This window comes from Dromiciops gliroides, chromosome 2 (genome assembly GCF_019393635.1).
Source record: "Dromiciops gliroides isolate mDroGli1 chromosome 2, mDroGli1.pri, whole genome shotgun sequence".
NCBI classification, from domain to species: domain Eukaryota; kingdom Metazoa; phylum Chordata; class Mammalia; order Microbiotheria; family Microbiotheriidae; genus Dromiciops; species Dromiciops gliroides.
Genome location: NC_057862.1, coordinates 420,942,637 through 420,958,422, shown reverse-complemented (window position 1 = coordinate 420,958,422; position 15,786 = coordinate 420,942,637). Strand labels below are relative to the sequence as shown.

The following is a 15,786-nucleotide window of genomic DNA, read 5'->3' as shown; positions in this document are numbered from 1 at the left end:
CGGAAAAGTGACTACATTTTGCTTAATAATCATAAAGTGAGAAATAACTTACTTTGTGACCTCAGGGAAGACACTTAACCTCTCTGGGCCTTCCAGCTTGGACATTTTGTTCCAAGGGTCTTTCCAGCTCCAACAGTCTATGTGCTAAGATCCTATCTTGTTTTCCTCTTGTTTTAGCATTCAGTGTTTTAAGAACCCTTCAGAGTCAACATTCTTTGTTTTGACATTTTACAATTTAAAGTACTTTTTTGGCTCTAGCATGCACCCTGTGATTTTACTGGAAGTAAAAAAACTGATAATTGATTATTGCTGTATTGACAGGGATGCCATTTCCCCCCATGATTTGTGTAAATCAAGGAGCCCAGAGGACTGGGTTCTTTTTCTAAAATCTGGAATGCTTGTTGTCAGCAACTTTACAAGGGCCTTGGGTTTCTTTTCAAGAGTCTTTTCAAAGTAATCTACAATATTAATGAAGAGAAACAGGGACTTTTGAGCAGGAAGTCTAGTATTGTATGTAGCTTAAAAGGCAGTCAGCTTCAACTGGATAATTTAATTCCTCTAATACTTATTAAATGCTTCCTATCCATAAGATCCTATAGTAAGGACTGGGAAAGGGATACAAAGATGAAAAGCAACACATGTCATGCTTTCAGAAAGCTTACGCTCTAAAGGGAAAAGAGGTGTGTCACATACACAATTGTGTATAATTTGAAGCAGAATGCTAAGAGACAGACTGTCAGAGAGAAAAAAAGGAAAATGGGAATTTTAGAGTCTAGGAATATGGCAGGGAAACCTATAGGGAATAAGTGTGGGTGGAGACATCTGGGAAGGCTTTAATATGGAGATGGCAGCTAACCATGACCTTGAAGGAAATAGACCTCAACAGAAAGAAGATGGAGTATGTCTCAGTCATAGCAGATGGACCATATGAATTCTTAGAGGTGAGAGGGCACTATGAGGTCAGGGGAAAATAAATAGCCTGATTTGGCAAGAACAGAAAGTGCTGGGAAAAGGTAAAATAGACCCAGAATATTGCATGACAGGGAACTTTTGTACTATGGTATAGACAGCAAAGAGCTACTGATTATCTTGGGGAAGGAGGTTATCATAATTAGATATATGCATTAGGCTGCTTGCTGTGGCAGCGCTATGAAGAAGGGGTTGTAGAAGGAAAGAATGGAAAAAAGGATGAATAGGTAAAAGGTTGTTAAAATAGTCTAGGGGAGAAGTGATGAAAGCCTAACCTAGAATGTGTGAGTAGAGAAGAGAATGCCAACAAGTGAAATTCTGCGAATGTAGAGTTGACAGGATTTTGCAAATTATTGGAAGGGGATAGGGAAAGAGGAGAGTCAAAGGTGATTCCAAGGCCAGGTCATAATGAGTTGGGTTGGGAGGGATGATGTTATGGGAGAGGTAGAAGGACAAGAACTTAGAGTTGGAGGTTCATGGAGGCTCATGCAGTTAGTGTTCTGTTATGAACAGATTTTAAAATACCTAAAATATTCTTTATCTCACATAAATTACCACCATACTAGGAATAGGGAAAGATAATTTTTGTTACCTTAATGGTTAGTCTCATTATCCAAGCTGTAACCTTGCCATGCAGCTCTTCCTTTCTTCCTTCCTTCCTTCCTTCCTCCCTTCTTACTTTGTTTTAATTCTGAACCTAACCAACACAAAATAAAATGAGTATTTTTATATACAAAGTAGAACAGAAAAAGAGTATTATAACTGAAACTGTAAATTTCTATTATGCACAACTTGCTTTTCCTTTTAAGGATATGATAAATTTAACATATGACTATCAAAACTGTCCTGCTTGTGTTTCCTTCTAGCCTTCCTTCTGTCCTTTTCTGTATATTAAAAGTGATTTAATGGGGCAGCTAGGTGGCGCAGTGGATAGAGCACTGGCCCTGGAGTCAGGAGTACCTGGGTTCAAATCCGGCCTCAGACACTTAACACTTACTAGCTGTGTGACCCTGGGCAAGTCACTTAACCCCAATTGCCTCACTTTAAAAAAAAAAAAGTGATTTAGTGACCATCTTTTCTTTTTTTTGTTTTTTTTTTTTTGGGGGGGGGGGAGAAACAACTCTATAATTATCCCCTACCAAATTAAAAAAAAGAAAAAAAAACCCTTGTAACAAATCTTCATAGTCAAGCCATATCCATGCCAAACCTGGAGTCCACCACCTCTTTGTTATCAGGAGGTAGGTAGCATGTTGTCCTTTGGAAGTGTCATTGGGCGTATATCCATAGGATCCTAGGGTGTTAGATTGGGAAGGAACATTGAAGAGCATCTAGTCTAAAACTCTCATTTTATACTTTCCTTACAACTGACAACCAGAGAGGGAAAGTGATTTGCTTGTGGTCACATAGCTAGTAAGTAGCAAAAGAGCGAATGAGTCTTTAATCTCTTCGAAACAAATCCAGTACTTTATCTCATTTTATGCTCACAACAACCCTGGGAAGTAGGGGCTATCATTATTCCCATTTTATAGATTTGGAGTCTAATTCAGAAAGAGGTTAAGTAACTTGTCCAGTGTCACACACCAAGTAAGCATCTGAAACTGAATTTGAACTCATGTCTTCCTGAGTGCAGGTCCAGTGTCCATTGTGCTAACTACTTCTAATTCACACCTGGCTTTGTGTGAAGGACTCTTATGTAATGTCTAGGGATAAAAAGAGAAAAATGATGTAGTCTCTGCCCCTAAGGGGCTTTTGGAGGGATAATAGAGCCTGTGCACTGATAAGTACCTAGATAAGTAAATACAAAGTCTATACAAAATAAATTAATTATAGGATGGGGAAAGCACCAATAACTGGGGAGATCATTAGAAAGGACTTTGCTTAGGAGATAGCTACTGAGCATCTAAAACTAGGTGTCCCATAGACATCTCAAACTCAATGTGTCCAAAGGCCCAGAGGTGAGAGATAATTTTAGATACTTCATAGTTAATTGGAAATGCAGGACTGCAGAATGAAAAAAGAAAGAAAAAAAGAGATGTGGGCCCAGAATAGAGCTCTGGGAGACACGCATGGTGAGTAAGCTTGAGATGCATGAAGATCCATCAGTGGAGACCAAGGAGAGATCAAATATATAGCAGGAGAACCAGGAGGAAGCAGTGTCACAAAAACCCAGAGAAGAAAGTGTCAAATGTTGCAGAAAAATAAAGAAGAATGAGGATTAAGAAAATACCATTGGATTTTGCAATTAAGAAATAATTGGTAACTTTGGAGACAATGATGTCTATTGAGTTATGAGGTGTTAAGTTGGTTGCAATGGAATCAACAGGGTATCTGAATTATGGTCCATGTGCTCTATTCATGTCTATGCAGTATCAAGAAAATTAAAAGAAGGTCCCCAGTATGTCAGGAAGACCTCTGGTAAATCTATGGGAAGATATAGATAAGAGTCATACAGAGCTAAGAGTCCTGTATAGATTGTCATCTAGATGGCAAGTGAAGAGGTGCCCAAGAATATGGTCTCTGACAATGGGATTTGGAATTCTAAATGACATCTTAACCTTCAATATGAGTCTGCTAGCTATAGCCCATTGGCCAAATCCAGTCTTCTGTCTGTTTTTATATGGTTTATGAGCTGAAGAAATGGTTTTTACATTTTAAAATAAAAATTGTATTCAAATAAAGTTGCATTAAAAATGTAAAAACCAGAAAGGAGTGGCAGGTGGATTTGGCCTTCAGGCCATAGTTTGTCAGCTCCTGACCTATGGGAATGACAAACTCTTGGCCAGAGATAGAGTAGGCCTAACAAAGGAGGTTAATATTTGACACTTTCTTCTCTGGGTTTTTGTGACACTGCTTCCTCCTGGTTTTTCTCCTACCTATTTGACCTCTCCTCAGTCTCCTCTACTGGATCTTCATGCATATATTTACATGGTTGTCTGCAAAACTAATTAAAAGCAGTTTAAACCAGAAAAAAATGATGGATGGAGTAGCTACAAAAAAGGGAAAAAATAGCAATTGAATCACTCCCAGTGCCTGGCACATGGTAGGTATTTAATAAATGTTTAATGATTAATTGATTCAAAGGATATAATAGCTAAGAAGCCAGCAGTAAGACTCATGACTTCAAATGTTTATACCCAAATGCACAAAGTGTAGGCAATAAGCAAGATGAACAAGAGTTTCTAATAATACAAGGGGGGAGAATTTGATCTCAAAGGTATCACTAAGATTGATTGGAAGGAAACCCATGACCAGAATATGGCTCTGAAAGGGTATAAGTTTTTTTTAAAGATGATAGGTAAAAGGGAGAAAAGGCAGAAGATAGATTTATTTTCAGAGATCCAGGAACCAGAAGGGAGAAGTGTGGTAAAGAGAATCGGGGTGAAGATCAGTGGAGGGAGAAATGATTTTGTCATTAGTTTATACTACAGACCACCTGGAAAGAAAGGGGAAATAATGAGTAGTTCTGAGCCAGATTATAAGCCTGGCATATGATATATTACTGATGAGAGATGATGTCATAATCAAAGGAGTTTTCAGTGATTTGGACATCTGTTGGGACTTGCTCTGCCAAAAGCAGAACTACTAATGATTTCTTGACTTTCCCTAATGATAATTTGTTTCACCCTTAAAAAGTAGAACAACCAATAAGAGACAATACCATCAATAGAGAAATGGAACAGAATTTAGGAAGACCTAAGTTCAAACTATGCCTCGGACACTTATTTATTACAGTGCTTTTTACAATGCCTGGCACATAGTAGGCACTTAATAAATGCTAGTTGACTGACTGGATGACTCTGGGCAAGTTCTGCCAGCCTTTGTTTCCTCATCTATAAGAGAAGGATTATAATAGCACCTACATTGTAGGGTTTTTTGAGGATCAAGTGAGATAATTTATGTAAAGTGATTTGTAAACCATACAGTGCTATATAAATGCTAGCTATTATTATCAGTGGCAATAGCAGAAGCAGCAGCAACAACAACAATAAGTTTTTTACTAACAAGGAGGAGCTGGTTGGTGGGGAAGAAATGATGGGAACTTTGGGGGGAAGTGCCTACTTTCTCTTAGAGTTTGTGACAGAAACAAGGAAAGATGGGTGTACTTTGACATAAATCTTAGATTTGAGAAGAGTAGATTTTAAAGGTTTCAGAGGAAGAATAGATAGGATCCCATGGGCCTAAATTTGTTTTGCTTTTTTTTTTTTTTGGTAGGGTAATGAGGGTTAAGTGACTTGCCAAGGGTCACATAGATAGTAAGTGTCAAGTGTCTGAGGCCAGATTTGAACTCAGGTCCTCCTGAATCCAGGGCCGGTGCTTTATCCATTGCGCCACCTAGCTACAACCCCCTGCCATGGGCCTAAATTCTACAGGAGAAGTCAGCTTAGCCCCAGATGGGTAGAAAAATCTCAAGAATAAAATTTTGAAAAGAGCAAAGGAAATATTTCCAATGAAAAGAAAAAGAAACAGAAGTTCTCTGAAGAGACTAATGTGAATGTGCAGATAATTCACCAGCCAACTAATTATTTTTTAAAAACATATGTACTAAAGGAGGAAGCAAGGGCAAGTAACAAAAGATGAACACAAAGCTATGGCATGATCCTGTAAGAATAACGTCAGAAGTGCTAAAGCCCAGCATGAGCTCAGGCTGGCAAAGCAAGCAAAGGATAACACAAAAGCTGTTTGTTTTTTTAAGCTACATTAGTGAAAGGAAAAGATCAAAGAAGGGATAGGACTGCTGTTTAGAGTGGATGATAATTGATGAGAGAGAAAGCACAGCTGCTCAATTATTATTTTATTTTTGTTTTCTATTCCAAGGAGAATGGCCTTTGGACTAGAAAGGGCAAAATGAAAGTGGCTAATAGGGAGCCGATACCCAATAGAAGTAAGGAGATATTAAGAGAGCACTTAGCTATTCTTGATGAATTCCAGGTCACTTGGCCTAGATAAAATATATCCCTGGGGAAATGAAAGAATTGGCATATGAGATTGCTGAGCCACATAATCATAATCAGCATAATCTGAAAGATCACAGGGAATGGGAGAGAGAGAGATTTGAAGCACTGGAGAAGGGCAAATGTTGTCCCAGTTCTCAAAAAAGGGCAGAGAATTGTGTCTGCAAGTTATAGACCAGCATGCTTGAGCAATGATCACAATGAGCCAGCTTGGGCTTATCCAGAGCAGAAACGTGCCCTAGATAAAGTGGGGTTTTCAGGTCAGAGGCATCATTCCATAGTGGTTATATTTGAAGTTGTACAGGGAGGAGGTGCCCTCATGGGCTGCAAGGCTTATGTTTACTGTTCAGCAAGCTTTTTTTCCCCCATGGGCTGCATAATTGACGAACATCATCTTCTGTACTGGGCTTGACCTTGTAGTGCTCAGCATCCATGCAGACATTGAGCAGATTACCCTTCTGGAGCCCATAGACCATGAGCATGAGGCCCAGGAACAGCAGGCCTTATCCATATTGAGCTATGGCCTGAGGGGCCTGTCTTCTTTGTTGATCTTCAGAGATGCTAAGGAAGCCTGGATTCCAAAATGGTAGCAAAGTCCAAGCTGGATCATTTTGATTACATCAAATTTAAAAATTTTTGCACAGAGAGAACAAATGCAGCTAAAATCAGAAGCCAAACTGTCAAAAACAAAACAAAACAAAAAAACCCCCACAACCCCCAAAAAACTTTATAGCAAGTTTATTTGATGAAAGTCCAATTTTCTAAGATAAGTAAGGAATTTATTTAAATTTGCCATTCTCCAATTGATAAGTAGTCAGTTTTCTAAGGAAGCAATCCAAGCTATCAACAATCGTGTGAAAAAATACTCCAAATCTCTAATAAAAGAAGTGTAAATTTAAGCAATTCTGAAGTTCCACCTCATACCTACCAGATTGGAAAAGTTGACAAAAAAGGAAAATGACAAATGTTGTAGGGACTGAATTAAAACAGGCACATTAATTAATGCACTGTTGGTGGAGCTGTGAATTGGTCCAGTTGTTCTGGAAAATGAATTTGGAATTTTGCATGTCATTACACTGTGCATACTCTTTGACCTAGCTATAACAGTACTAGGCTTATATCCCAATGAGATTTTAAAAATTCTTTTACTCTTAAAAAAGACTAAAAAGTACATACAAAAATACTTATAACAGTTCTTTTTGTTATAGCAAAGAACTGGAAACTAAGAGAGTGTTCATCATTTGTGGGTAATGACTGAATAGATTATGGTATATGAATGTAATGCTGTTCCATTGGGCATAACCAGTGTGGGAATTTGTTTTGTTTGGCTGTCCATTTTTTTTAACAAGGGTTTTCTTTTTCTTTTTTTAATGGGAAAAAAGTGGGAAGAAGAGAAAATAAATGCCTATTAGTTGAAAAAATAAAGCAAAATAAAAGTTATATTAAAAAGAAAATCACAAACTTTCTGGGCCTCACTTTCTCTATCTCTAAAATAAGATTAGACTAGGTAACCTCTGAGGATCTTTTCATTTTAAGATCTATGAAAGTTATGAAGTATTTCATGCTGTTCTTGTGGAAAATATTGAGATATGGTCCAGATGATAGAAAAGTTAGGTGAATTCAGAACTGGTTAATAGGCTGGACTGAAACTAAGGTTAACTGAAATCTATTCTCATTAGATTTCACTCAAAGAGAGAATAACATATACGTTCATTGGGATAAAGAAACTTAACTCATTCTTTAGGGAAACAAAAGGGGAAGGGAAAGGGGGGACTGATAGAAGGGAGGACAAAAGCAAGGGAGAAAAGGGTAAAGAAAAGAGAGGGGGGTGATAAAAAGGGAGGGCAGATTGGGGGAGGCAGGGGTAAGAAGTAAAACGTCGGTGAGGAGGAATAGGGTGAAAGAAGGGGGGAAAAGTACAAAGGGGGGTAAATAGAATGGAGGGGAATAGACAGTCAGTAATAATAACTGTGAATGTGAATGGGATGAACTCTGCTATAAAACAGAAGCGAATTGCAGAGTGGATTAAAAACCAGAACCCTACAATATGCTGTTTACAAGAAACACATTTGAAGCAGAGAGATACACACAGAGTAAAGGTAAAAGGCTGGAGCAGAATATATTATGCCTCAGCTAAAGTAAAAAAGGCAGGGGTAGCAATCCTTATCTCAGACAAAGTGCAGGCAAAAATAGATCTCATTAAAAGAGATAAGGAAGGAAATTACATCTTACTTAAAGGTACTATAGATAATGAAGTAATATCAATATTAAATATGTATGCGCCAAGTGGTATAGCATCCAAGTTCTTAGAGGAGAAGTTAAATGAGTTACAAAAGGAATTAGACAGTAATACTATACTAGTGGGAGATCTGAATCTCCCCCTCTCAGAATTAGATAAATCTAGCCAAAAAATAAATAAGAAAGAAGTGAAAGAGGTGAATAGATTACTAGAAAAGTTAGACATGATAGATGTCTGGAGAAAATTGAATGGGGATAGAAAGGAATATACCTTTTTCTCAGCAGTACATGGCACATTTTCAAAAATTGACCATGTATTAGGGCACAAAAACATCATAGTCAAATGTAGAAAGGCAGAAATAGTAAATGCATCCTTCTCAGATCATGATGCAATAAAAATTACATGTAAGAAAGAGCCAGGGAAAAGTAGAATGAAAATCAATTGGAAACTAAATAATTTCATTCTAAAGAATGAATGGGCCAAACAAGAAATCATAGAAACAATCAATAACTTTATCCAAGAGAATGACAATAATGAGACAACATACCAAATCTATGGGATGCAGCCAAAGCAGTGCTTAGGGGAAAATTTATAGCTCTAAATGCTTACATGAATAAGAAAGAGAAAGAGGAGATTAATGAATTGGGCATGCAACTTAAAAAAGCTAGAAAAAGAACAAATTAGAAATCCCCAATTAGACACTAAATTAGAGATCCTGAAAATTAAAGGAGAAATCAATAAGATTGAAAGCAAAAAAACTATAGAATTAATCAATAAAACTAAGAGCTGGTTTTATGAAAAAACCAATAAAATAGATAAAATATTGGTTAATTTGATTAAAAAAAAGAAAGAAGAAAACCAAATTACCAGTATCAAAAATGAAAAGGGTGATGTTACCACCAATGAAGTGGAAATTAAAGCAATAATTAGGAAATATTTTGCCCAACTGTATGCCAATAAATTTGGCAATCTAAATGAAATGGATGAATATTTACAAAAATACAAACTGCCCAGGTTAACTGAAGAGGAAATAAAATCCTTAAATAAACCCATATTAGAAAAAGAAATTGAACAAGCTATTAATGAACTCCCTAAGAAAAAATCCCCAGGGCCAGATGGGTTTACGGGTGAATTTTACCAAACATTTAAAGAACAATTAATTCCAATATTATACAAATTATTTGGAAAAATAGGTGAAGAAGGAGTTCTACCAAATTCGTTTTATGACACAAATATGGTGGTGATACCAAAACCAGGCAAAGCAAAAACAGAGAAAGAAAATTATAGACCAATTTCCCTAATGAATATTGATGCTAAAATCTTAAATAAGATATTAGCAAGGAGATTACAGCAAGTGATCACCAGGATAATACACTATGACCAGGTGGGATTTATACCAGGAATGCAGGGCTGGTTCAACATTAGGAAAACTATTAACATAATCAACCACATCAATAAGAAAACCAACCAAAATCATATGATTATCTCAATAGATGCAGAGAAAGCTTTTGACAAAGTACAGCACCCATTCCTAATAAAAACACTAGAGAGTTTAGGAATAGGGGGAGCTTTCCTTAGAATAATAAACAGTATCTACCTAAAGCATCAGCAAGTATTATATGCAATGGAGATAAATTAGAGGCCTTCCCAATAAGATCAGGGGTGAAACAGGGATGTCCATTATCACCCCTATTATTTAATATTGTCCTAGAGATGTTAGCTTTAGCAATCAGAGAAGAGAAAGGAATTAAAGGAATTAGAATAGGCAAGGAGGAAAACAAAACTATCACTCTTTGCAGATGATATGATGGTATACTTAAGGAATCCTCGAGAATCAAGTCAAAAATTACTTGAAACAATTAACAACTTTAGCAAAGTAGCAGGATATAAAATAATCCACATAAATCATCAGCATTTCTATACATGACCAACAAAGTCCAGCAGCAAGAGATAGAAAGAGAAATTCCATTTAAAGTAACGGTAGGTAATATAAAATACTTGGGAGTCTACTTGCCAAGACAAACCCAGGAACTCTATGAACACAACTACCAAACACTCTTCACACAAATCAAATCAGATCTAAATAATTGGAAAGATATCAATTGCTCATGGATAGGCAGAGCTAATATAGTAAAAATGACAATACTGCCTAAATTAATTTACTTATTCAGTGCCATACCAATCAGACTACCTAAAAATTATTTTATACAGCTAGAAAAAATAATAACAAAATTCATCTGGAAAAACAAAAAATCAAGAATATCCAGGGAAATATTGAAAAAAAATTCACAGGAAGGTGGGTTAGCGGTACCAAACCTGGAGCTTTACTATAAAGCGGCAGTCATCAAAACTATCTGGTACTGGCTAAAAAATAGAGTGGTAGATCAATGGAATAGGCTAGGCTCAGGAAATGCAGTAGTAAATGACACTAGTAATGTAGTGTTTGATAAACCCAAAGACTCCAGCTTCTGGGATAGGAACTCAGTATTTGACAAAAACTGCTGGGAAAACTGGAAGATAGTATGGCAGAAATTAGGCATAGACCAACATCTTACACCTTATACTAAAATAAGGTCAAAATGGATACATGATTTAGACATAAGAGGTGATACCATAGGTAAATTAGGAGAGAAAGGAATAGTGTACCTATCAGATCTTTGGAAAGGAGAACCGTTTTTGACCAAACATGAGATAGAGTATATTATAAAATGCAAAGTGGATGATTTTGATTATATTAAATTAAAAAATTTTTGTACAAACAGAAGCAATGCATCCAAAATTGGAAGGGAGACAGAAAGCTGGGAAACAATTTTTGAGTCCAGTGCTTCTGATAAAGGCCTCATCTCTAAAATATATAGGGAATTAAATCAAATTTATAAGAATCCAAGTCATTCCCCAATTGAGAAATGGTCAAAGGATATGAACAGGCAGTTTTCTGATGAAGAAACCAAAGCTATCTATTCCCATATGAAAAAATGCTCTAATCTCTAATGATTAGAGAGATGCAAATTAAAACAACTCTGAGGTACCACCTGACACCTATCAGATTGCTAAAATGACAAAAAGGAAGATAATAAATGTTGGAGAGGCTGTGGGAAAAATTGGAACACTAATGCATTGTTGGTGGAGCTGTGAGCTGATCCAACCATTCTGGAGAGCAATTTGGAATTATGCCCAAAGGGCGATAAAGCTGTGCATACCCTTTGACCCAGCAATCCCACTTTTAGGTCTTTTGCCCAAAGAAATCATGGAAGGGGGAAAGGGACCCACATGTACAAAAATATTTATAGCTGCTCTTTATGTGGTAGCAAGGAATTGGAAGTTGAGGGGGTGCCCATCAATTGGGGAATGGCTGGACAAGTTGTGGTATATGAATACAATGGAATACTATTGTGCTGTAAGAAATGATGAGCAGGAGGAGTTCAGAGAAACCTGGAGGGTCTTGCGTGAGCTGATGATGAGTGAGATGAGCAGAACCAGGAGAACATTGTACACAGTATCATCAACATTGAGTGTTGACCTACTGTGATGGACTATATTCTTCTCACCAATGTAATGGTACAGAAGAGTTCCAGGGAACTCATGATAGAAGAGGATCTCCAAATCCAAGAAAAAAAAAGAAAGAAAGAACTGTGGAGTATAGATGCTGATTGAACCATATTATTTCTTTTGTTTTGGGTGCTGTTGTTTTTTTTTTTCTATTTTGAGGTTTTGCATCACTGCTCTGATTCTTTCTCTTGTAACAGGATTAATGCAGAAATAGGATTAATGTTATTATGTGTGTGTGTGTATATATATATATATATATGTATATGTATAGAGATATATAGATATAACCTATATCAGATTACCTGCTGTCTAGGGGAGGGGGGAGGGAGGGGAGGGAGGGAGAAAAATCTGAAATTGTAAAGCATGTATAAATAAAAGTTGAGAACTATCAAAAAAAAAAAAAGAATTTGACATCAACTTAGAAGTCTCCATCCTAGCCCCCAGTAGATCTGTGCTTAGCCCTATGTTGTTTAACATTTTAAAAAATCAGGTACTTAAATAAAGGCAGAAATAGAATGCTTATCAAGTTTATAGGTGACATAAAACTAGGAGGAATAGCTAACATACTGGATGACAGAATCAAGATACCAAAAGCTCTTGACAAACTAGAACTTTGGGGTATAAATAATAAGATATAACTCTATAGTGATAAGTATAGATTTGTACACATGCATTAAGAACACCTTTAAAAGTACCATACAGAAGAAGCACATTTAGATAGCTATGGGTCTGAAATAGACCTAGGGATTTTAAGACTGGAATCTAAGTATGAGTTAATAGTGGAATATGTTGGTAAAAAAAGCTAGGGTGATATTGGGCTGTCTTAAAAGTGGCATTTATTCCAAGAGGAACAGCTAGGTAGCACAGTGGATAGAATGTTCGGCCTGTAATCAGGAAGACCTGAGTTCAAATCTGTCCTCAGACACTAGCTGTGTGACCTTGAATAAGTCATTTAATCCTGTTTACCTCAGTTTCCTCATCTGTAAAGTAATCTGGAGAAGGAAATGGCAAACCACTCCAGTATCTTTGCCAAGAAAACCCCAAATAGGGTTGCAAAGAGTCAGACACAACTAAATACTAAATAACAATAAAAATATTTCAGGAATAAGAAAATAATTTTCCTTTTGCACTCTGTTTTGGTCAGACTACCTCTGTAATATTATATCCAATTAGATGCCATGGTTTAGTTAACTATTGCTGGACCCAAGACCTGGGGTGCTGTGCCCTCTCCCTTTTTACCAAGGGACCCTTCTCCAAAACTGTGCATATTGTCTGATTTCAATCCTAGGGAAGCCTAGCTTCTGCTAAGAGAAGTTAGATTCCTTTTCTCAAACTCTTCAGTCTATTACACCCTTCTATTGTTCTCTAGGGGAAAAATACTCAAAGCTCAGCTTTGGTTCATATTAAGTGTCTCAATCTGTATTGTAAATCAGGTGTAAGACAGGTTTTTATTTCCTATACACACAAAAGAAATGCTAAGCACAAAAGGCTCTCACAAATTTCTGTTAACAGAAAGTCTTAAAACAGCACCCAGTAACTTAAAACTACTGTTATATTCTCCCAGAAGGTTGAGTCCTAAACCTTATCAGAAAACAGCAATTTATTGAGCCTGCTAAATAGAATTTGTTGCATTTCACCTTGCTTCTGCATTGTCCCTGCAAAGTCTCTTTCCACTGGCCAGCTAGGCCAGGGCTTATGATCTTGTCTGTGGTCATCTTCTCTGATGCAGAAACTTGCTCTGTCAGTCAGTTCCACTCAATGAACCCAGGGCCTCTAAGTACTCTAAGCCAAGACCTGCACATTTTGACTCTGATGTTTGGTCATCTATACTCAGGAAAGTAATACAAAATAAAAGAAGCAGCCAGGCATTCAGGCTTGTGCTTGAGTATTTCTCTAATTGTCATATGGCTAAGATGGAAGAATGGTGACTGGTTGTCTCCCCCATGCCTCTAATGAAAGGTTTAAATGGTACTCACACTCTCTGCCACCAGGAAGAAGAGTACACTGAGAAAAAGTCATTCCCTTTTAAAGTTCCATTGAGCCACCTGAATTTCCTCCAGGTGGCCAATAAGGCCACTCATACCATTAAGCCCCAAATGTCCTTCAGCACTGAGCTACCATGGCCAGCTAGAAACAGCCAGGGCTTCATTTTCCTCAAATCTTCAGAGTGCTCAGGCAAGAAATCTATGTGAATGCACTGTGCAATCCCTGGTTACCTTAGGAGTTGTACTGATAAACGGGGAAGTTACCAGAAGAGGGCAACCAAGAGGATGAGAGACCCTGAATCTAGGCTACACCATATTTGGACACATTAAAGATACTGGTGATGTTTAGCTTGTAGAAGAGGAAACTGAAGGTAGCCATTTTCAAGGATTTTTTTTTGGTGAGGCAATTGGGGTTAAGTGACTTGCCCAGGGTCACACAGCTAGTAAGTGTCAAGTGTCTGAGGCCAGATTTGAACTCAGGTCCTCCTGACTCCAGGGCCGGTGTTTTATCCACTGAGCCACCTAGCTGCCCCATTTTCAAGGATTTAAAGTGCTGTCATGTGGAAGAGGGGTTAGATTATCCTTTTAGTGTCAGAGCAATGGGTAAAGGTACAAAAAAGGACAATTTCACCTTGAGATAAGGAAAAACTTTCTAATAATTAGAGCTATCCAAAAGTGGAAGGGTCTACTCTTAGAGGTGGAGGGCTCCCCATTGATGAAAGTCTTCAAGCAGAGTCTGCATGTATGTTTATTGGAAATATAAAAATGGGCTTTTTCTTCAGGTGCTGATTGAACTAGATGGCCACTAAAAGCCTTTCCAACTTTAGAATTCTGATTCTTTGATTTGGCATCACTAGAGAGAGTTCCCACATCGATACACTGTAGTGTAATATTGGTTCCTGGAGATGAGGCAGTCTCATTGAAAATCATGAAGAAGAATCGAATTCTTCAATGAAATATTTGCCTTGCTCATGCTCATGGAATGATTGATGAATCCATGCACTACCAAATTCTTTAAAGGGGAAAGCAGCAAATTATCTTGGACAGGACAAATTCATTGTTTCCTCTTACTGAAATCACTTTGGTATTTTTGGTGACCACAGAATTGTAGAATCACAGAATATTATAATAGCTGTGGAAGAGACCTAGAATACAGAATGTTATAATTTAAAGGGAACTTTAAAGTATAGAATGGTAGACCTAAATGGACTTTAGAATTAATCAATAAACATGTATTATGTGCCTCCTGTTTGGTAGACACTGTGCTAAGTTCTGGGGATGCAAATAGAGACAAAAGATACTCCCTCAAAGAGCTTACAACTAATTATAATCTAATTGTTGTCCTTCCTTTGTTTTTGAAGACAACAAATGACATCAACAGGATGCTTGCAAGTTGCACAAAGTAGTCAGCCTCACTCTATATCCATCAATGGAACCCCAAAAAGGCAGGAGTTGCAATCAGGCTATCAGAAAAAGCAAAAGCAAGCATTCACATAAAAAAGAGATAACCAAGGAAACCACATTATGCTGAAAGGAACTATGGATGACAAACCAACATCAATATTAAACTTGAGTCCTCCAAATTCCTTAGCATCCAAATTCATAAAGGAAAAATTAACTGAACTACAAGAAGACATAAACAGTACTAATACAATAGAGTTGCAGGAGAGTTCAATATGCCCTTCTTACTTTGTAATGTTGTTTTTGAGGGAAACTTGGGAAAGTTCAGGCAACTTCCTGGCTTCTCTCCACCATCTTTGCTCCACCCCTCTCTTACTTTTTTTTTTTTTAATCCTGACTAGGTGTATTTTTTAATGTCTTTCTTGTATGCAACAAATGTTGAGTCTCACTACTGGAAGGAATGTTAGAATACAGTGTTAAAGGTGGACTTTCTCACATAGCACTTTGTTCTCAACTCCTTCCTGTGTGTTTATTATATATTAGTTTGAATTGTATTAGCACATGTGTTAATCCACAAGCATTTATGATGTGCCTACTATGTGTCAGACACTTTGGTAGGTACAAGGAGTACAAGTATAAAGAATGAAACAATTTTACAGGCAAAGGAGCTTCCATTCTAATGAAGAAGAGA

General features: G+C 37.2%; 1 protein-coding gene across 2 annotated transcripts in view; it reads left to right on the top strand.

The window, feature by feature from the left end:
* Positions 1-15,786, top strand: part of RALGPS1 (Ral GEF with PH domain and SH3 binding motif 1) — a 632,069-nt gene that overhangs the window by 227,120 nt on the left and 389,163 nt on the right. The window lies entirely within an intron of this gene.